Here is a 24118-nt window from a genome sequence, read left to right on the forward strand (position 1 = left end):
CCTCCCACTTAGTGCTGCACTATCAAGCAACACGACTCCATGGTACGCTCGGTCCATCATCCAACGGGCGCTGTTCTACGGGCCTATCACCCTCTATGGGTTCTGAGCCACATTCAAGTTGGACTTGAAAAGCGCTAAGATGACGGATAGTGAGACGCACCAGTACACGGAATCGGATAGACGGACAGGCCGCCACCCCTACGTGCTGAGCTTCTCCCGTTTCGCTCGCAGCTACTCAGGGAATCCCGGTTGGTTTCTTTTCCTCCCCTTATTAATATGCTTAAATTCAGGGGGTTGTCACACATGAACTGAGGCTTATGTACCTTGCGGTTGTTATCGTCACATCTGGCTTGCGACTACTTTGTTTCAATGTCCAATATGTACCGTTGGACTCGGTTAACGGGCTGTTAGCCCGCGTGTGGTTTAACTCACTGATACCTTCCATTGCCCATACGCTAGTTTGTTTGTGTTCCTTTGGTCAACTTCCATACTTGAATCATTTGTGCTACCGCTGCTGCTTCGACGCTACTTTGACATCTTCGCTTCTATTTAAATAAATAAATAAGCTGAAGCTAGACATCAGTAAACACCACCACAGACACCACAAGCACGCCTTCTCCTCGTACTTCCGCCTCACGCGGGAACACGGACGCTCTAAATACTTCGAATTCCAATGCCAGTATATTGTAAACCACGGGTTCTTTAATGCTAGCGGGTCGTCGCGACCCTAGTTAACATCATGGTGCACGTCTCGTGACGGGTGTCACGGCGTAGTTAAATGTATGCGATACATTTCTCAAATATAAGCGCTCAGTCATCTGTACATCATGGTAGGTTCCCACGACGTGCAATATGCGTTCAACTTATCAATGTTCATGTGTCCTGCAGTTCACATTATGACGCGCAGTTAGCTGCGGTCTTCATCGATCCATGAGCCGAGTGATCCACTGCCGAGGGTGACTAACTTGCGTAAGCCGCCGCTGTGCGCGTATACCCGTTCCCCGTAGGGAGGAGCAAGCCGCCGCTTAGAGACGAAGCATAAAGTGTCCTCATTCCACATAGGGCAAGCTGGATGAATCCATTTTACCCAGGACGGCCGAAGCGGCGTGGACCAGGGGAGAACTGAACCTTATACTTCACACCACAGTAAGTCTACGTGTCCTCTTCCACATAGGGCAAGCTAGAACTAACTATCTTACCCAGGACTGCCGAAGCAGCGTGGACCAGGGGAGGAACACACTTTTCATGGAAACGTAAGGCATCCATGACTGCCATAACGTAAGCCGCCGCTGTGCGCGTATACCCGTTCCCCGTAGGGAGGAGCAAGCCGCCGCTTAGAGACGAAGCATAAAGTGTCCTCATTCCACATAGGGCAAGCTGGATGAATCCATTTTACCCAGGACGGCCGAAGCGGCGTGGACCAGGGGAGAACTGAACTTTATACTTCACACCACAGTAAGTCTACGTGTCCTCTTCCACATAGGGCAAGCTAGAACTAACTATCTTACCCAGGACTGCCGAAGCAGCGTGGACCAGGGGAGGAACACACTTTTCATAGAAACGTAAGGCATCCATGACTGCCATAGTGCGTAAGCCGCCGCTGTGCGCGTAAACCCGTTCCCCGTAGGGAGGAGTCAAGCCGCCGCTTAGAGACGAAGTATGAAGTGTCCTCTTCCACATAGGGCAAGCTAGAATGAACTATCTTACCCAGGACCGCCGAAGCAGCGTGGACCAGGGGAGAACTGAACTTTATACTTCACACCACAGTATTGAGTAATGTGCCCTCTTCCACATAGGGCAAGCTGGAATGTTCCATTTTACCCAGGACGGCCGAAGCGGCGTGGACCAGTGGAGGACTACACAATCATGAGGTTTGATATCGACTTGTGTGTTTCAATAGGATACCGATGGTATGGTTTGAACCGATTTGATTTAGCCATTCTGAAGTCATCACTTGGTTGAAGCGCTGAACTAGGGAGGCATCGTTTACATATATATTGGTTTTCGCATGCTCTACTAGGTTAATGTCATGAGGTTGGCTATCGAGCATGCCCAAGTGATGACTTGATTGTGTGCTTGCTTGAATTCTTCACATTTCATACCATCGGTTAGTTGTCGAATCATTCCTCGATCATAACCTTCGTTCTTGGTTCATGTATGCTCTCTTCCACATAGGGCAAGCTAGAATTAACTATCTTACCCAGGACCGCCGAAGCAGCGTGGACCAGGGGAGAACTATACTTTGTCTTGTATGCCCTCTTCCACATAGGGCAAGCTAGAACTAACTATCTTACCCAGGACCGCCGAAGCAGCGTGGACCAGTGGAGGACTATACTTTGTTCATAACACCACAGTATTGAGTAATGTGCCCTCTTCCACATAGGGCAAGCTAGAATGAAGTGCCAGCCGGGTCCGAAGGAGATGTATCACTACCACCCACCCCCGGAGGGGCGTGCGACCTCCTTATTTTGGGTTTTGACCTCCTCAAGAAGCTACACCTAGGCAAACTGCCTAGGTCATCATTTTGCCTGAAGTCATCACTTGGTTGAAGCGCTGAACTAGGGAGGGGCATCGTTTACATATATATTGGTTTTCGCATGCTCTACTAGGTTAATGTCATAGGGTTGGCTATCGAGCATGCCCAAGTGATGACTTGATTGTGTGCTTGCTTGAATTCTTCACATTTCATACCATCGGTTAGTTGTCGAATCATTCCTCGATCATAACCTTCGTTCTTGGTTCATGTATGCTCTCTTCCACATAGGGCAAGCTAGAATTAACTATCTTACCCAGGACCGCCGAAGCAGCGTGGACCAGGGGAGAACTATACTTTGTCTTGTATGCCCTCTTCCACATAGGGCAAGCTAGAACTAACTATCTTACCCAGGACCGCCGAAGCAGCGTGGACCAGTGGAGGACTATACTTTGTTCATTACACCACAGTATTAAGTATGGTGTCCTCTTCCACATAGGGCAAGCTTGAACTAACTATCTTACCCAGGACCGCCGAAGCAGTGTGGACCAGGGGAGGACTATACTTTATACTTCACACACTAGCCATACTGAAGTCATCACTTGGTGGGGGTGAACTACGGCGGTATCTATCGTTTTGGTTCGGTCTATATAGGGTCGCTTGCATGCTCATTCGAATATAATGTAATTGTGTATGGCAATATGAGCATGCCCAAGTGATGACTTTGTTTCAAGCTCAACAGGTAGGGTATTGAGTCCTCTTCCACATAGGGCAAGCTAGAATGAACTATCTTACCCAGGACCGCCGGAGCAGCGTGGACCAGTGGAGGACTCTATACTTTATACTTCACACCACAGTATTGAGTACTTCTTGCATAAAGCCCCTAATGAGAACCACGAGGGCTCTCTCAATGTAGAACCACAAGGGCTCTAGTACCGATTCTCTCGGTACGGCTTGGTCCGTGTTCCTTTATGCTTGTACTCTTAGAAAGTCTCAACCCGGAGGTCTTGACTTTGATTGTCATAGTTGGACTACGACGGGGTATCCGACTCATCGAATACCCCAGAAGCACACCATCTTTCGGGTAGGCGGTACGCGTACCTCCGGACGCGGAAGTCTCAACCCGGAGGTCTTGACTTTGTATTGTCATAGTTGGACTACGACGGGGTATCCGACTCATCGAATACCCCAGAAGCACACCATCTTTCGGGTAGGCGGTACGCGTACCTCCGGACGCGGAAGTCTCAACCCGGAGGTCTTGACTTTGATTGTCATAGTTGGACTACGACGGGGCATCCGACCATTGCTGATCGAACACCCCTGATTCACCATCTTTCGGGTAGGCGGTACGCGTACCTCCGGACGCGGAAGTCTCAACCCGGAGGTCTTGACTTTGATTGTCATAGTTGGACTACGACGGGGTATCCGACTCATCGAATACCCCAGAAGCACACCATCTTTCGGGTAGGCGGTACGCGTACCTCCGGACGCGGAAAGTCTCAACCCGGAGGTCTTGACTTTGGTTGTCATAGTTGGACTATGACGGGGCATCCGACCATTGCTGATCGAACACCCCTGTTACACCATCTTTCGGATAGGCGGTGCGCGACACCACCGACGCGGAAAGTCTCAACCCGGAGGTCTTGACTTTGTATTGTTGGATAGTCCTCTTCCACTATAGGGCAAGCTGGAAATATTCCATTTTACCCAGGACTGCCGAGGCAGCGTGGACCAGGGGAGAACTTCACGGAATCTTCAGGCATCCATGATTGCCATAGTGCGTAAGCCGCCGCTGTGTGCGTCAACTCGTTCCCCGTGAGGAGGAGTCTAGCCGCCGCTAAAAGACGAAGCATTAAGTGTCCTCATTCCACTATAGGGCAAGCTAGAATTAACTATCTTACCCAGGACCGCCGAAGCAGCGTGGACCAGGCGAGGACTACTTTATACTTCACACCACAGTATTGAGTACGACTTGCATAAAGCCCCTAATGAGAACCACGAGGGCTCTCTCAATGTAGAACCACGAGGGCTCTAGTACCGATTCTCTCGGTACGGCTTGGTCCGTGTTCCTTTATGCTTGTACTCGCGGAAAGTCTCAACCCGGAGGTCTTGACTTTGATTGTCATAGTTGGACTACGACGGGGCATCCGACCATTGCTGATCGAACACCCCTGATTCACCATCTTTCGGATAGGAGGTGCGCCCACCTCCGACGCGGAAGTCTCAACCCGGAGGTTCGGACTTAGAGTTTTTCCCATTTAAAAGTTTTTCTCTTAGCCATACTGAAGTCATCACTTGGTGAACGATTGAACTAGGGCGGGTTAATCGTTTATAGGTATCATGTGGTTTGCATGCTCTCTTAGGTTAAGGTCATGTGGTTGGCTATCGAGCATGCCCAAGTGATGACTTTGTTTCACGCTTGCTTGATTTCTTCATGATTCCCTGTTATATAGTGTAATCATTCGAGAACAGGGAATCTTTGGTTTTGCTCAACAGGTATTGGATGTCAACTTGGTATCTAGATCGCATTAAGTCTCAACCCTTAGGTTCGGACTTGTATAGTGACATCTTGTTACGGTCTTGAGTCTCAACCCGCAGGATCGGACTACTTAGTGTTTGATCGAATATAATATGGCAACTTGTGCCTAAGTCTCAACCCGCAGGTTCGGACTTCTGTTTATTTGGCCAATGTATGTATAAGGCAACTTGTGCCTAAGTCTCAACCCGCAAGTTCGGACTTGTGTATTTGTTCGAAGTCATGTATAAGGCAACGTGTGCCTAAGTCTCAACCCGCAGGTTCGGACTTGTTAGTGTTTCGTCAACTTTCATATGGCAACTTGTGCCTAAGTCTCAACCCGCAGGTTCGGACTTGTGTGTTTGTTCGAAGTCATGTATAAGGCAACTTGTGCCTAAGTCTCAACCCGCAGGTTCGGACTTGTGTATTTGTTCAAAGTCATGTATAAGGCAACTTGTGCCTAAGTCTCAACCCGCAGGTTCGGACTTCTATAGTGTTTCGTCAATTATCATATGGCAACTTGTGCCGAAGTCTCAACCCGCAGGTTCGGACTTCTATAGTGTTTCGTCAATTATCATATGGCAACTTGTGCCGAAGTCTCAACCCGCAGGTTCGGACTTCTGGAAGGATCACTTGGCCACTAATGATCCTTCCGCAGGTTCACCTACGGAAACCTTGTTACGACTTTTACTTCCTCTAAATCATCAAGTTCGGTCAACTTCGATAAAGCAGACGCGGTTCACGAGGATCCAGCGAACGATCATCTCCAAAGACCTCACTAAATAATCCATCGGTAGTAGCGACGGGCGGTGTGTACAAAGGGCAGGGACGTATTCAACGCTGGCTGATGACCAGCACTTACTAGAAGTTCCGAGTTCATATGGACCATTGCAATCCATAATCCCTACTAAGTGAGTATTTGAGTGATTTCCCGTTCCTCTCGGAATAGGAGACACGCTGCTACCCACATTGTAGCACGCGTGTAGCCCAGAACATCTAAGGGCATCACGGACCTGTTATCGCTCGATCTCATTTTGCTAAACACAAATTGTCCTGCTAAGCAGCGTACCGTAAGTGCACTTGCGCACACGAACAGCGAAGGTGTCAGGTCATACTCCACCGAAAGGTCCTAACCCGTTCCAATCGGCATCGACGCATTAACGCTGACTGCGTTCTAGTTAGCATATGTGAGTCACGTTCGTTATCGGAATTAACCAGACAAATCAATCCACGAACTAAGAACGGCCATGCACCACTACCCTTAAATTTGAGAAAGAGCTATTAATCTGTCTCACCTCCATAAGTTCGGACCTGGTAAGTTTTCCCGTGTTGAGTCAAATTTAACCGCAAGCTCCATTTCATTGTGGTGCCCTTCCGTCAATTCCTTTAAGTTTCAACTTTGCAACCATACTTCCCCCGGAACCTGACTTTGGTTTCCCGGAAGCTACTGAGAGCACCTGGTTGTAGCGTCTCCCAATTGCTAGTTGGCATCGTTTACGGTTAGAACTAGGGCGGTATCTAATCGCCTTCGATCCTCTAACTTTCGTTCTTGATTAAAGAAAGCATCCTTGACAAATGCCTTCGCTTTAGTTAGTCTTACGACGGTCTACGAATTTCACCTCTCGCGCCGTAATACTAGTGTCCCCAACTACTTCTGTTAATCATTACCTCCGGTCTGAGTACAAACCAATGAAAGATTAGACCAAGGTCGTATTCCATTATTCCATGCAAGATTATTCTAGGGCGTTTGGGCACCCTGCTTTAAGCACTCTAATTTGTTCAAGGTAAACGTGAGCGGTCGAGCTCTATGTTACACTTGCACCCGTTGAAGGGCACACCATGACACAGACTTGGTGCCCTACCACACCATTGAGTCGCAACCAGATTCCGACTTGGCCCACCGACCACGGGTTGACCGGGTCGGCGGAGCCGGACTGTGTTGGACAAGTATCAACTTCGAACGTTTTAACCGCAACAATTTTAATATACGCTAGTGGAGCTGGAATTACCGCGGCTGCTGGCACCAGACTTGCCCTCCACTTGATCCTCGTAGAAGGATTTATGCTCTACTCATTCCAATTATGAAACATCATTAAAGAGTTTCATATTGTTATTTCTCGTCACTACCTCCCCGTCCCGGGATTGGGTAATTTACGCGCCTGCTGCCTTCCTTGGATGTGGTAGCCATTTCTCAGGCTCCCTCTCCGGAATCGAACCCTGATTCCCCGTTACCCGTTGCAACCATGGTAGTCCTCTATACTACCATCCATAGTTGATAGGGCAGATATTTGCGAGATCTGTCGTCGGTGCGAGACCATACGATCAGCATCATTATCCAGACTTCAACTCAATGACACGGAGAACCCGCGATTGGTTTGACTAATAAGTGCACCAGTTCCCGCGAGGGTCCTGGCATGTTGCATGTATTAGCTCTAGATTTTCCACAGTTATCCAAGTAACTAGGTTGATGATCTCGTAAATTATAGCTGTTATACTGAGCCTTATGCGGTTTCACATTAAATCTGTTTGTACTTAGACATGCATGGCTTAACCTTTGAGACGAGCGTATATTACTGGTAGGATCAACCAGAATTCCGACTTTGCGTTCGAATGTTCATTGTCCCATTGCACCCGGAGGAGCAAACACCACGTTCTATATGTTGTCAAGTCCGGTAGCACACGGGAGGCGAGCCCCCGTGCGAACCTCATTGCCCTCGTATCACACACACCCGATGCACCGGACAGGCACTTGAGCGGCATTCGACTCCGCTAAGCGCACGTGCGCCCGATTGTGCATGCGCTGACGGGGCCTTCATACCCCTACCACAGCGACCTTATGCCAAACTTCCATGAATACTTAGGTGAGCTGACAAGGGCCTTCATTTCCCTACCATCAACTAAAGGACACGCTAGGCGCGTCCGATCATTGCAACTGCGGGGCTTTCATACCCCAATCACCACAGTACGCAATTCACCAGAGTTTAATCACAACCCCCCCCGACATGGCACACTATTAACTTGCAACAAAACTTAGTGTGTGCCGGGCACATCGGTTCCACAAAATCATTCCCGATGTACCCCAATTGGGGTTGTGAACGCATCCATGGTCCTCTGACACACCCAACCAAGCGTGGATACTACATACCTCAAACACCCAGTACACTAACAGACAAATCAATATATGGTTGCTTTCCACCAGACATTTGCCAATCACTTGGCACCCGGACGGGAACTCGCTCCTGATTGCGCCATTGCCACCCATTTGCCAAGAGCGAGTTCTGTATGTAGATTTCATTTGGAAAGACAACCGTGTACTGGATATTCTATCCGACGATTACAGATGACGAGTACGAGACTCGACTACACTCACGGATAATACATTTTGGGTCGAGATTGCTTTCGGGGTTTTCGATTGGTCTTGCGCTTGTAAACGTATAACTTTGACTTGTGGTAACCTCGGTATGTTAGTCGATCACGTGGTTGTGAACTGGGTAAGGGTGGGCAATCTGTTCACTTGCACTCTGGGTAGGAATATGGTGAGCGCTATAGGTTAAAGATCATGGTATGGTTCCATCGTGATGACTTTCGCTAGATAGTAGTATGTTTGGATAGTTATAACGTTTTTGGCCATTTGTTCATAGTGTTCGGTCCATTGAGGAATTCGATTGGTCTTTGCTTCACACACGTGGTCGATCACTTGGATGTGAACTAGGGTGAGATTAAGGTGTTCACTAGTGCTCTTCGGTTTTGGATCAGTAATGAGCACTTGATTGGTTTCGCATAATATGTATCCATAGTGATGACTCTTTCCAGCTTAAGATTTCGTTACCAGTTTCGAATCCTCCCCACGTTCGCTTTTACTTGGTTAGGTTTTCGAGTGTAGATTTGAAAGCAATCTCATGTATGTATCCCATCTGATATAAGCCACTGACAGTTCATGTCACCTCGTTCAACTCTCGCTGGGTCACAGAAGTATGTTACTGCGCCCATTATCCCTACTCGGATAGGTTCGGTTCGTTCGTTTTATACTACGGTGAGTAAACTCAATTTGTGCATCGCATAGCCATGGAAAGCAAGCTTTCGCGGGCCTCTTCGACTGTTTTGATACGAGCTGTGCCCGTGATGCTTGTCATCCCAGGATACTAGACCCCTTTGGACGACCGCATGACCATCAGAAAGTAAATTCCACGTTCGGTTTATTTGCTACTTCCACCGTTCTAGTACTATGGGGTTGGAACCCCTAACATAAAGTATCTATGTAGAACCACGAGGGCTCTCAATGTAGAACCACAAGGGCTCTAGTACCGATTCTCTCGGTACGCTTGGTCCGTGTTCCTTTATGTTTGTACTCTTGTGTGTATAAAATTCATGTTCGATTTGGGATATTTGCTACTTTCACCTGTGCGCTGTGTATAACTACGGAGAAACTCAATTTGTGCATCGCATAGCCATGGAAAGCAAGCTTTCGCGGGCCTCTTCGACTGTTTTGATACGAGACTGTGCCCGTGATGCTTGTCATCCCAGGATACTAGACCCCTTTGGACGACCGCATGACCAACAGAATGTAAATTCCAGTTCGTTTTTGGATATTTGCTACTGTCACCGTTTGAGTACTATGGGGCTTGAACCCCTAACATAAAGTCTTTGTGTAGAACCACGAGGGCTCTATAGTACCGATTCTCTCGGCACGCTTGGTCCGTGTTCCTTTATGTTCGTACTCTTGTGTGTATAATATTCATGTTCGGTTTGGGATATTTGCTACTGTCACCGTTTGAGTACTATGGGGCTTGAACCCCTAACATAAAGTCTTTGTGTAGAACCACGAGGGCTCTATAGTACCGATTCTCTCGGCACGCTTGGTCCGTGTTCCTTTATGTTCGTACTCTTGTGTGTATAATATACATGTTCGGTTTGGGATATTTGCTACTTTCACCTGGGTCCCGTTCTTCATACAAGTCTGCCTTGCTAATGTGGTAACTTTATAGTGTAGTTCTGACATCCCAATTTTGGGACTTAGCCGATTTTTCATGAATTTCCATATGACCCATAGGGTCCCTTTCTTCATACAAGCTTGCCTAGGGCGATCGGTCAAAACTTGTCTTACTATTCGATTGGTCTTCGCAGTTTCACCCTAGGCAATTCGCCTAGGTCTGTCTTCTTGAGGAGGCCAAAACCCGAAATAAGGAGGTCTGGCCGACCCTGAAACCTCCCCTGTCTTAACTACACTAACCCGATTTTTCAGGGTCCTCAGCGCCATACAACTTTGCCTAGGTCACTTATACTCTTGACTTAGGCCATCTGACTTGGTCCGTGTTTCTTCCTAGGGTTCACCTAGGTACTTTGCCTTGCTTGATGTGGTAACTTTTTAGTGTAGTTCTGACATCCCAATTTTGGGACTTAGCCGATTTTTCATGAATTTCCATATGACCCTAAGGGTCCCTTTCTTCATACAAGCTTGCCTAGGGCGATCGGTCAAAACTTGTCTTACTATTCGATTAGTCTTCGCAGTTTCACCCTAGGCAATTCGCCTAGGTCTGTCTTCTTGAGGAGGCCAAAACCCGAAATAAGGAGGTCTGGCCGACCCTGAAACCTCCCCTGTCTTAACTACACTAACCCGATTTTTCAGGGTCCTCAGCGCCATACAACTTTGCCTAGGTCACTTATACTCTTGACTTAGGCCATCTGACTTGGTCCGTGTTTCTTCCTAGGGTTCACCTAGGTACTTTGCCTTGCTTGATGTGGTAACTTTTTAGTGTAGTTCTGACATCCCAATTTTGGGACTTAGCCGATTTTTCATGAATTTCCATATGACCCTAAGGGTCCCTTTCTTCATACAAGCTTGCCTAGGGCGATCGGTCAAAACTTGTCTTACTATTCGATTGGTCTTCGCAGTTTCACCCTAGGCAATTCGCCTAGGTCTGTCTTCTTGAGGAGGCCAAAACCCGAAATAAGGAGGTCCAGCCGACCCTGAAACCTCCCCTGTCTTAACTACACTAACCCGATTTTTCAGGGTCCTCAGCGCCATACAACTTTGCCTAGGTCACTTGTACTCTTGACTTAGGCCATCTGACTTGGTCCGTGTTTCTTGCTAGGGTTCACCTAGGTACTTTGCCTTGCTTGATGTGGTAACTTTTTAGTGTAGTTCAGACATCCCAATTTTGGGACTTAGCCGATTTTTCATGTATTTCCATATGACCCATAGGGTCCCTTTCTTCATACAAGCTTGCCTAGGGCGATCGGTCAAAACTTGTCTTACTATTCGATTGGTCTTCGCACTTTCACCCTAGGCAGTTTGCCTAGGTGTAGCTTCTTGAGGAGGTCAAAACCCAAAATAAGGAGGTTCAGCCGACCCAAAAACCTCCCCTGTCTAAACTACACTAACCAGATTTTTCAGGGTCCTCACCGTCATACAACTTTGCCTAGGTCACTTGCACTCTTGACTTAGGCCATCTGACTTGGTCCGTGTTTCTTGCTAGGGTTCACCTAGGTAGTTTGCCTTGCTTGATGTGGTAACTTTTTAGAGTAGTTCAGACATCCCAATTTTGGGACTTAGCCGATTTTTCATGTATTTCCATATGACCCATAGGGTCCCTTTCTTCATACAAGCTTGCCTAGGGCGATCGGTCAAAACTTGTCTTACTATTCGATTGGTCTTCGCACTTTCACCCTAGGCAGTTTGCCTAGGTGTAGCTTCTTGAGGAGGTCAAAACCCAAAATAAGGAGGTTCAGCCGACCCAAAAACCTCCCCTGTCTAAACTACACTAACCAGATTTTTCAGGGTCCTCACCGTCATACAACTTTGCCTAGGTCACTTGCACTCTTGACTTAGGCCATCTGACTTGGTCCGTGTTTCTTGCTAGGGTTCACCTAGGTAGTTTGCCTTGCTTGATGTGGTAACTTTTTAGTGTAGTTCTGACATCCCAATTTTGGGACTTAGCCGATTTTTCATGTATTTCCATATGACCCTTAGGGTCCCTTTCTTCATACAAGCTTGCCTAGGGCGATCGGTCAAAACTTGTCTTACTATTCGATTGGTCTTCGCACTTTCACCCTAGGCAGTTTGCCTAGGTGTAGCTTCTTGATGAGGCCAAAACCCAAAATAAGGGGGTTCGGCCGACCCAAAAACCTACCCTGTCTAAACTACACTAACCAGATTTTTCAGGGTCCTCAGCGCCATACAACTTTGCCTAGGTCACTTGTTCTATTGACTTAGGCCATCTGACTTGGTCCGTGTTTCTTCCTAGGGTTCACCTAGGTACTTTGCCTTGCTTGGTGTGGTAACTTTTTAGTGTAGTTCTGACATCCTCATTTTGGGACTTAGCCGATTTTTCGTAAAATACCATATGACCCATATGGGTCCTTTCCTTCATATAAGTTTGCCTTGCTTGGTATGGTAACATTTGAGTGTAGTTCTGACATCATCATTTTGGGACTTAGCCGATTTTTCGTAAAATACCATATGACCCATATGGGTCCTTTGCTTCATATAAGTTTGCCTTGCTTGGTGTGGTAACATTTGAGTGTAGTTCTGACATCCCCATTTTGGGACTTAGCCGATTTTTCAATCAATACCATATGACCCATCAGGGTCCTTTGCTTCATATAAGTTTGCCTTGCTTGGTGTGGTAACATTTGAGTGTAGTTCTGACATCCCCATTTTGGGACTTAGCCGATTTTTCGTAAAATACCATATGACCCATCAGGGTCCTTGCCTTCATATAAGTTTGCCTTGCTTGGTGTGGTAACATTTGAGTGTAGTTCTGACATCCCCATTTTGGGACTTAGCCGATTTTTCAATCAATACCATATGACCCATCAGGGTCCTTTGCTTCATATAAGTTTGCCTTGCTTATTGTGGTAACATTTGAGTGTAGTTCTGACATCATCATTTTGGGACTTAGCCGATTTTTCGTAAAATACCATATGACCCATCAGGGTCCTTGCCTTCATATAAGTTTGCCTTGCTTGGTGTGGTAACATTTGAGTGTAGTTCTGACATCATCATTTTGGGACTTAGCCGATTTTTCGTAAAATACCATATGACCCATCAGGGTCCTTTGCTTCATATAAGTTTGCCTTGCTTGGTGTGGTAACATTTGAGTGTAGTTCTGACATCCCCATTTTGGGACTTAGCCGATTTTTCGTAAAATACCATATGACCCATCAGGGTCCTTGCCTTCATATAAGTTTGCCTTGCTTGGTGTGGTAACATTTGAGTGTAGTTCTGACATCCCCATTTTGGGACTTAGCCGATTTTTCGTAAAATACCATATGACCCATCAGGGTCCTTTGCTTCATATAAGTTTGCCTTGCTTGGTGTGGTAACATTTGAGTGTAGTTCTGACATCCCCATTTTGGGACTTAGCCGATTTTTCGTAAAATACCATATGACCCATCAGGGTCCTTGCCTTCATATAAGTTTGCCTTGCTTGGTGTGGTAACATTTGAGTGTAGTTCTGACATCCCCATTTTGGGACTTAGCCGATTTTTCGATCAATACCATATGACCCATCAGGGTCCCTTGCTTCATATAAGTTTGCCTTGCTTGGTGTGGTAACATTTGAGTGTAGTTCTGACATCATCATTTTGGGACTTAGCCGATTTTTCGTAAAATACCATATGACCCATCAGGGTCCTTGCCTTCATATAAGTTTGCCTTGCTTGGTGTGGTAACATTTGAGTGTAGTTCTGACATCATCATTTTGGGACTTAGCCGATTTTTCGTAAAATACCATATGACCCATCAGGGTCCTTTGCTTCATATAAGTTTGCCTTGCTTGGTGTGGTAACATTTGAGTGTAGTTCTGACATCCCCATTTTGGGACTTAGCCGATTTTTCGTAAAATACCATATGACCCATCAGGGTCCTTGCCTTCATATAAGTTTGCCTTGCTTGGTGTGGTAACATTTGAGTGTAGTTCTGACATCCCCATTTTGGGACTTAGCCGATTTTTCGATCAATACCATATGACCCATCAGGGTCCCTTGCTTCATATAAGTTTGCCTTGCTTGATGTGGTAACATTTGAGTGTAGTTCAGACATCCCCATTTTGGGACTTAGCCGATTTTTCGATCCATACCATATGACCCATCAGGGTCCTTGCCTTCATATAAGTTTGCCTTGCTTGGTGTGGTAACATTTGAGTGTAGTTCTGACATCCCCATTTTGGGACTTAGCCGATTTTTCGTAAAATACCATATGACCCATCAGGGTCCTTGCCTTCATATAAGTTTGCCTTGCTTGGTGTGGTAACATTTGAGTGTAGTTCTGACATCATCATTTTGGGACTTAGCCGATTTTTCGTAAAATACCATATGACCCATCAGGGTCCTTTGCTTCATATAAGTTTGCCTTGCTTGGTGTGGTAACACATGAGTGTAGTTCTGACATCCCCATTTTGGGACTTAGCCGATTTTTCGACCAATACCATATGACCCATCAGGGTCCTTTGCTTCATATAAGTTTGCCTTGCTTGGTGTGGTAACATTTGAGTGTAGTTCTGACATTACCATTTTGGGACTTAGCCGATTTTTCGATCCATCCTATATGACCCATCAGGGTCCTTTTTCTTCATATAAGTTTCCCAAGACTTAGTGCTTTTTACCTTTGGACACCAATATCACCCTTACGGGTTTCTTTGATCTTCTCACTTTGTATTGACCAAATGTAGGTCTTGCCATGCCAAACATATAATTGTTCTACACCAAGTCTCTATCTCGTACCGCCAGCTCGGTACATTCGATCAACCTGCCCTTAAGGCACCCGGGACTTAGCCATTTTTTCACATTTTTCATGATTTTGAGGCAACTTTTCTCGACTTTGTCACCTTATATCACCAAGATCCTTTCCCTTTAGCGCTTCACTCTGTTCGTATGATATTTAGCGCTGACTATCACCTTTCTATCGCTGACCTCAACTTCTTATTCGGTGCCATAGAGCCAGAGATATTTGGTGTATGCTGTTATAAGGGAAGTTTGTCACTTTTTCGAAGGCCCACTTTGGGACGCCCATATCTCACCTTCAGGTATCTTCGATCTTCTTGTCGTCTATGGACGAAACTTAGGTCTTGTATTGGCCAACTTATAAATGTTCTACGGCCAAGCCGTATCTCTTACCGCCAGCCCGGTATTCATGGACTTAGTCGGATTTTCGCCTCTCGTGGTAACAATTTCTGACTTTGACTCACAATAACACCCGAACGGTCACATGCTAGCGCTTTGCTTGGTAGGAATTATAGTTAGCGCTACCTTTTCTCTTTCCATCAATACCTTGTTCGTTCCATTCCATGCCATACAGCCGAAGTTATGATGTTTCCCGTTTTCCATATCATGTGGAGCTTATGCTCTGGGAAAACCATCTAACACCTGTACCACCCTTTTGGGTACCACCGATCTCGTCACTATGTTCGGGCCAAATATAGGTTATAACATGCCCAACATATAATTGTTCTACACCAAGACTCTATCTCTTACCGCCTGCTCGGTATTTTACTCGTAAGTCCAAATTTCACAACTTGTACTTTTTGGCCCAATGTACTCGAGTTTCAATTTTGGTAACATTTTTCGACTTTGACACTTAATAACTTCCAAATCATGCTAGTTAGCGCTTTGCTTTTTTCTAGTCGTATCTAGCGCTGGGTGTTACCTTTCCAAAACATATCCTAGCTTAACAATCCATGCCATACAGCCGGAGCTATACGGTGCACAAGTCAAATCCATTTTAGCCATGTTTCATTTTTGCCAATTTTTGACCACTCGTATCACCCTTCCAGAGTGGTCCGATCTTCTCGCTGTCTATGGACGACTTTTAGGTCTCGTAGAGGCAAACTTATAAGTATTCTACGTCAACCCGCTATCTCTTACCGCCTGCTCGGTATTCTTGGTCTTGTGTGATTTTTGGAAATTTTGGTATTATTTTTCCACTTTGTCGCTTAATAACTCAGTTTTGCTCAACACTTAGCGCTTCGGTTGTTTGGGATTATAGTTAGCGCTCGGTTCGACCTTTCCAACACTGATCTTAGCTTGTCGATCCGTTCCATACAGCCTGAGTTATTCGCGATACCGTGTTTCAACCCATTTCTCAAGTCTCGTTTTGGTCCAACTTTGAACCAGCCATATCACCCTGATGGGTACCTCCGATCTTCTCGCTCTATATTGGCCAAAGTTAGGTCTTGTGGTAACGTACTTATGATTGTTCTACGCCGTGTTCGTAGCTCTTATCGTTCGCCCGCTATTTTCGATCATAAGGTGAATTTTCGCCTCTAAACCACCATTTTTCACCTTTGCCCTCTAATATGACCGACTTGCTCAACACCTAGCGCTTCGCTTGGTAGGACACATAGCTAGCGCTCGTCAAGACCTTTCCAACGCATATCCAAGCTTTCCGATCCGAGCCATACAGCCTGAGCTATAGGCGATACCGTTTTTCCCATTTTCTTGGTCACATGCACTTTAGGGTACCCCTTTTTGCCTTTGACCCTTAATACCTCCTCCGGGTCACTAGTAGGCGCTCAGCTTGGTAGGAAACATAGCTAGAGCAGGCCTTCACCTTTCCAAAACTGCCGAAAGTGTACCGATCCGACATCTAGAACCAAAGTTATGGTCATTCCCATCATGCTCTACTTTCATGGTCAACCTCCACCAAGCACACCTAGGTTGGACCAACTTTCACCAACTCATCTCGAACCCCAAATTTGCTTCGACCTACTAGGTTTCCCTAGTAAAGTGGTCAAAACATCCATTACAACACGACTGGTCTTTCTGGTGGTCGACCTAGGCGACTTTGTTCGACGACCACCACCCCATGGAACTAAAAGACGTCCCTTGATACGGACCACCGATACATTTTCCGGCCTGTCTAAACTACACTCATCGAAATTTTTTTGGGTCCCCACCGTCATACAAGTTTGCCTAGGTCAAGTTTTTCTTCCGGATCGGCCGCGGACCTCACTTTTCATTATCTAGGGAGGCCATAGGGCCCCAAAAGGGGTTTTTTAAAATTTTCGACACTTTCGACTTTGGTCGGATTTTTTCCGATTTTGGTCCGACCTAGGGACTTGGTGGTCCAAGGAGCCTCGGGACCAAACTTTTTTCTCAGGGGTCCCTACCTCCATACAACTTTGCCTAGGTCAATTTTTTGTTCCAAATCGACCGCGGATTTCACTTTTCAATATCTGGGGCTCGTCTAGAGTCCGAATATGAGGTTTTCTCATTTTTCGACATTTTCGACTTTTTTCGACTTTTTTCGGGTTTTTCGACCTAGGGGTCCGCCGAACAAATTTTGGGTCAAAAATTTTTATTGAACTAGTCGAAAGTACGCAAAAAGATAAGACTTTTTGCCGAAGACACCATGCCCCGGAACCGACTCCTTCCCCTTCAAAATTGGGGACAAACGTGATTTTTGAAACTTTTCCTTAGGGAGCCCAAGACTTAGAAAATTTTCAAATTCTCGATTTTTCGATTGCGAGCTAGCGCTTTGCGGTCTTCGGCAATGTTGTAGATCTCGACGAGATAAGACTTTTTGGTCAAGGGACATTTTGCCCTCCGACCCCTCCTTCCCCCCGCAAATCGCCCCCCAAAGTGCAATTTTTGCATTTTCACCTCTTTGCACGCACTGTTCGGCCCAAATGGCCACTTTCTATGGGTTTGAGCGCTTTGCGGTCTTCGGCAAACTTTTAGAGCGTACCAAGTTCTAATTATAATTGTTCTACACCACCTTCGTACCTCTTCATCCCTGGCCGCTATTCGCGTACCAAGCTAATTTTTGTTCATTTTGTCAACATTTTTCATCTTTGACTGCTTATATCGGCCTTGCCATGAACCGATAGCGCTTCGCTGTGTTCTAACGTAAGTTAGTACTACTCAATACCTTTCCAAATCATGTCTTAGATTGTCATTTGCTTGCATACAGCCGGAGCTATGAGCGATACCGTAAAAAGTACCGAAACTTGGAAAAATCCTTGGATCGCCCATATCCCCCCTTTGGGGACCAGATATCGAAAAAAGTTCTTATTCAAAAAGTTGCGCCTTAACGTGTTCTAGTTATGCCTAGAACATTTCACTTCGCTAGCTGGCCTGCAACTTAGCCGTAATTGGGATTTTAGGGTGTTCATGGAGGGCCCATTTCCTGCGACTTGGTATCTTTTGGGCCCTATGTTTCTCTAATATCTCCACGAGTTTTCCAGGTAGCCTTCTCATACTTTCAGGGTGCCTAGAGCACCTCAAGACCTTTCCAACGCTATGCCGTTTGCTTCGCTCGGACATCTACAGCCGAAGTTATTTGAGGTACACGGTACCTTACCCTGTTTTCTCAGTACTTGGTCGAAAATTTCGATCAGCCATATGACCGACTTCGACAAACCTGAGCGGGTTGGCCCCACATAACTAAACTTTCGTCTCGTGTAGGCAAACTTATAAATGTTCTACGTCAACTCGCTATCTCGTACCGCCTTGACGGTATACTTGGTCCAAGGGCCATTTCCAGCGACTTGGTCGCAATTTCGCTCTAAGTTTCGCTAATACCTTCGTCCGTGGACATGGTGATTTTTTGTTCGTATTTTTCCTTGATAGTCCCACTCAAGACTATTCCATACCAGAGCCAAGCGTCCCGCTAAGTGCCATACAGCCTGAGCAGTAATTCATGAAAGGTACCTCTACCAGTTTTTGCCATACTTGGGTACAAACTTTGTATCGCCCATATCTCCACTTTGGAGGCCAGCCAGCACCTTTGCCCCATATACTTTTTTCTTGGTCATACCATGCACTAAATATAATTGTTCTACGCCAACTTGCTATCTCTTCTCTAACTTGCCGTTATTCTTGGTCCAAGTCCCATTTCATTCGTTTTCGGACCCATTTTGCTATATGTTTCACTAATAGCTTCGGCCATGGACAAGCTGATATTCTGTTTGTATTTTTGCTTGATAGTCCCACTCAAGACCATTCCAAAACACACCGCAACTTGTCGCTCGGTGGCAAACTGACCGAGTTATAATTCATGAAAGATACCTCAACTTGGTACACCATGTGGTCGGCCCAAACCATATACCGACCAAACGACCGACTTGGAGCACCCTGACCGGGTTGGCCCCATATAATGAAAGTTGCGTCTCTACACGCCCAACTTATGAATATTCTACGCCAAGTCGCTATCTCTTACCGGTAAGCCGGTATTCACCTTCCAAGGGGGATTTTGGTCAAGTGCCATTTCCTGCGACTTGGTCCCCGAATACGACCATCATCACCTAATATCTCCGTGGTCTTTCAACTCAGCCTCATGAAACTTTCAGGGTAGATAGGTCTCCCCGAGACCTTTCCAACGGTGAGCCGTTTGCCTCGCTCGGCCATATACAGCCGAAGTTATTAATGGTACTTGGTACCTTACCCTGTTTTTTCCATACTTGTTCGTACTTGGGTACAAACTTTGGATCGCCCATATCTCCACTTTGGAGGCCAGCTAGCACCTTGGCCCCATATACTTTTTTGTTGGTCATGCCATGCACCAAATATAGTTGTTCTACGCCAACTTGCTATCTCTTCTCCAACTTGCCGTTATTCTTGGTCCAATTCCCATTTCATTCGTTTTTGGACCCATTTTGCTATATGTTTCACTAATAGCTTCGGCCATGGACAAGCTGATTTTCGATTGGTATTTTTCCTTGATAGTCCCACTCAAGACCATTCCAAAACACACCGCAGCTTGTCGCTCGGTGGCAAACTGACCAAGTTATAATTCATGAAAGGTACCTCAACTTGGCACACCACGTGGTCGGCCCAAACCATAAACCAACCAAACGACCGACTTGGAGCACCCTGACCGGGTTGGCCCCATATAATAAAAGTTGCGTCTCTACACGCCCAACTTATGAATATTCTACGCCAAGTCGCTATCTCTTACCGGTAAGCCGGTATTCACCTTCCAAGGGTGATTTTGGTCAAGCGCCATTTCCTGCGACTTGGTCCCCGAATTGGACCATCATCACCTAATATCTCCGTGGTCTTTCAACTCAGCCTCATGAAACTTTCAGGGTAGATAGGTCTCCCCAAGACCTTTCCAACGGTGAGCCGTTTGCCTCGCTCGGCCATCTACAGCCGAAGTTATTAATGGTACTTGGTACCTTACCCTGTTTTTTCCATACTTGTTCGTACTTGGGTACAAACTTTGGATCGCCCATATCTCCACTTTGGAGGCCAGCCAGCACCTTGGCCCCATATACTTTTTTGTTGGTGATACCATGCACCAAATATAATTGTTCTACGCAAGCTTGCTATCTCTTCTCCAACTTGCGGTTATTTTTGACTCAAGTCCCATTTCCATAGTTTTTTGTACCAATTTGCTCTATGTTTCGCTAATAGCTTCGCCCAAGGACTTTGTGATTTTTTGTTCGCATTTTTCCTAAATAGTCCCACTCAAGACTATTCCAAATCACACCTTAGCTTGTCGCTCAGTGCCATACAGCCAGAGTTTTAATTCATGAAAGGTACATCACCTTGGTACACCACGTGGTCGGTCCAAACCATCAACCAACCATATGACCGACTTCGAGTCGAGCTAGCGGCTAGGCTCAATATAATGAAATGCGTGTCTTGATGCGAGCTACTGACGGTCTGAACAATGTAGCTCGCTAGCTCGTCTCTAAACTTGTGTTTTGGTCGAATATTGGGTGTTCATGTACCACTTCGGGTAACATGGACTTTGGTGCAACTTTACCACTTGTGCACTTAATAACTTCCCGGTCATTCAAGTCTTTGCCTTCATACTTTCAGGGTAGTTAGGTCTCGTCGAGACCTTTCCATACATATGCCAAACTCATCGATCGGACATCTATAGCCCGAGTTATTCGCGGTACACCGTACCTTACCCTGTTTTTTCCTCAATTGGGTACAAACCTTGGAACACCCATATCGCCCCTTTAGAGACTAGCTGGCACGTTGGCCTCATATAATGATAAGTGCACCTCAACTAGGGCTACTGACGGTCAGAACATTTCAACTTGCTAGCTCGGGCCCACACTTGTGTTTTTCTCGAATATATGGTTCAAGTGTGCCACTTTGGGCACTTTTGGACATTTTGTCCCCACACAACTTTCTTGCCTTGGTAGATAGGGTCTTGTGATCTTGGGCAAAAAGATGCACCAAGATAAAGTCTAACTTTCGTTCTTGTACCGCAAAGCGCTATCTCAAACACCCGAGGAGATAGAAAGTGATTATGTTCGGTATATCGGTCTTCCATGGCCTACTATGGTAAACCCCTGCAGGTATGCAACCGAAGGTGCTTGGTACATGTATTTGGTGCAATATCGGTGCAAAGTAGGTGTTTCCTTGATCGGGCTATAACTTTCTTGGTTGATGTTGGATTGCTTTGCGGTCTTCGGGGGATAGTTAGGGAACATGTTGGCCAACATTTCCTTATTCCTCAGCCTGGCCGTACCTCTTACCGTCTAGGCGGTATACATGCTCTAAGTTGGAACTTGTGTTCCTTCGGGCAACTTTTCTGACTTTGACGCTTAATATCTTCCGTTCATATGCAGTCTAAGCTCTGCAACTCTCAGGAAAGCTAGTACTACTCATTTCCTTTCCATATCAGTCTTTGGCTTGTCGATCCGATGTCTACAGCCTTACTTATTCACGTTCCCTGTGAAGGTAGGTTTTTGCCCATTTTCCAGTTCATGTGGTAACATTCCCAGACTTTGCCGGCTTTCTCTTCATGTGGTAACTTGCTTGCTCATGTGGTAACTTGGAAGTGTATTTCTGACAGACCCAATCTGGGACTTAGCCGATTTTTCTCTGCATATTATATGGATCCATCACTAGGCCATCTTGCTTGCTCATGTGGTAACTTGGAAGTGTATTTCTGACAGACCCAATCTGGGACTTAGCCGATTTTTCTCTTCATATCATATGGATCCATCACTAGGCCATCTTGCTTGCTTGTGTGGTAACTTGGAAGTGTATTTCTGACAGACCCAATCTGGGACTTAGCCGATTTTTCTCTTCATATCATATGGATCCATCACTAGGCCATCTTGCTTGCTTGTGTGGTAACTTGGAAGTGTATTTCTGACAGACCCAATCTGGGACTTAGCCGATTTTTCTCTTCATATTATATGGATCCTGGACTTAGCCGATTTTTCTCTTCATATCATATGGATCCATCATTAGGCCATCTTGCTTGCTTGTGTGGTAACTTGATAGTGTATTTCCGACAGACCCAATCTCGGACTTAGCCGATTTTTCTCTTCATATTATATGGTTCCATCATTAGGCCATCTTGCTTGCTTGTGTGGTAACTTGAAAGTGTATTTCCGACAGACCCAATCTCGGACTTAGCCGATTTTTCTCTTCATATTATATGGATCCTGGACTTAGCCGATTATTAGGTTATTATATATGGATCCTGGACTTAGCCGATTTTTCTGTTCATATCATATGGATCTTGGACTTAGCCGATTTTTCTCTTCATATCATATGGATCCTGGACTTAGCCGATTATTAGGTTAATATATATGGATCCGGGACTTAGCCGATTTTTCTCTTCATGTAATATGGATCCTGGACTTAGCCGATTTTCTCTTCATATAATATGGATCCTGGACTTAGCCAATTTTTCTCTTCATGTGGTAACGTATGCCAATCGCTCACAAGTCATGGGATAAGGGTACTTGTGTTCTTCCATCTTCTAAGTCCCGCACGGGGACATCGTGATCGCCCCAAGTCCGGAATAGCGCCAAGTCAAGCCCCACGGTGGCCGTGCAGGACCTGTTAGCGGCGGCCCCACTGACAGCACTAATCCGGACTTAGAAATTATATCTTTCTAATCGAACACCACACACGCAACACCACCATACCACCATCTCCTTGCAAGTACCTAAGTACCCGCAACTCCATGGTGAAGGCAATGTCACTCCATCACCAACCTCTTTGCATTGCAAGCACTTGCGTACCTACAACACTCCGAAGAAGGCAACGGCGCGCGATGCTCGACTCCACACACCTCACCACACCACACCACCGATGGCCAGCCAGCCAGCCAGCCCAGCTAAGGGCTAACCCACCAACCAACCACCAATGGCCTAGGCCAGCCGGATCCCACCTTCAAGTCCAAGCACAGCCAAGTGCAAGTACCGCCAAGTGTTCACCAACCAACCATCACACCAGGTCAGCCGGCCAGTACCCACCTTCAAGTGCCATTACCCTCGGGTGCAAGCCCAATCAAGTGTTAACCAACCAACCCGGCCAAGGCAGCCAACAGGCCGGCACCCTACAGCACCGACCCGCCATCACCACCTCAACCGTTGACCATGCAAGTGGCCTCGGACAACAGGTGACACCCGAAGTACATCCGAAGAACGTATATCAAGTGTTTGCTCACCAAGTCCTCAACCAACCCCAAGTACCCGGAGGTACCCAGAGTGTTGGATCCGCCAACCCGTCCCGGCACTCCAAGTCCTTGCGAACCCAAAGTGTTTGCCCGGTAGGGCCATTGTATCACAACGCTTGCGACCATGCAAGTGGCCTCGAACAAGGTGACAGGGGTATCTTCACCAAGTTCTCAACCAACCCCAAGTACCCGGAGGTACCCAGAGTGTTGGGTCCGCCAACCACTACCAGCACTCCAAGTCCTCGCGAACATAAAGTGTTTGCCCGGTAGGGCCATTAGACCACAACGCTTGCTAACCATGCAAGTGGTCTCGGACAACAGGTGACACCCGAAGTACATCCGGAGAGTGTACAACAAGTGTTTGTTCACCAAGTCCTCAACCAACCCCAAGTACCCGGAGGTACCCAGAGTGTTGGGTCCGCCAACCACTACCAGCACTCTAAGTCCTCGCGAACCCAAAGTGTTTGCCCGGTAGGGCCATTAGACCACAACGCTTGCTAACCATGCAAGTGGTCTCGGACAACAGGCGATACCCGAAGTACATCCGAAGAGTGTATATCAAGTGTTTGTTCACCAAGTCCTCAACCAACCCCAAGTACCCGGAGGTACCCAGAGTGTTGGATCCGCCAACCCGTCCCGGCACTCCAAGTCCTTGCGAACCCAAAGTGTTTGCCCGGTAGGGCCATTGTATCACAACGCTTGCTACCATGCAAGTGGCCTCGGACAACAGGTGACACCCGAAGTACATCCG

General features: G+C 46.5%; 1 non-coding gene across 1 annotated transcript; it reads right to left on the reverse strand.

Moving 5' to 3' along the window:
* Window positions 1–804: 804 nt before the first annotated feature.
* LOC131270369 (5.8S ribosomal RNA) lies at window positions 805–959 on the reverse strand. The gene has a single exon (XR_009179466.1). It is a non-coding gene; the product is annotated as a 5.8S ribosomal RNA (ribosomal RNA).
* Window positions 960–24118: the final 23159 nt, after the last annotated feature.

The sequence above is a fragment of the Anopheles coustani genome, assembly GCF_943734705.1.
Source record: "Anopheles coustani chromosome X unlocalized genomic scaffold, idAnoCousDA_361_x.2 X_unloc_25, whole genome shotgun sequence".
In the NCBI taxonomy this organism is placed as follows: domain Eukaryota; kingdom Metazoa; phylum Arthropoda; class Insecta; order Diptera; family Culicidae; genus Anopheles; species Anopheles coustani.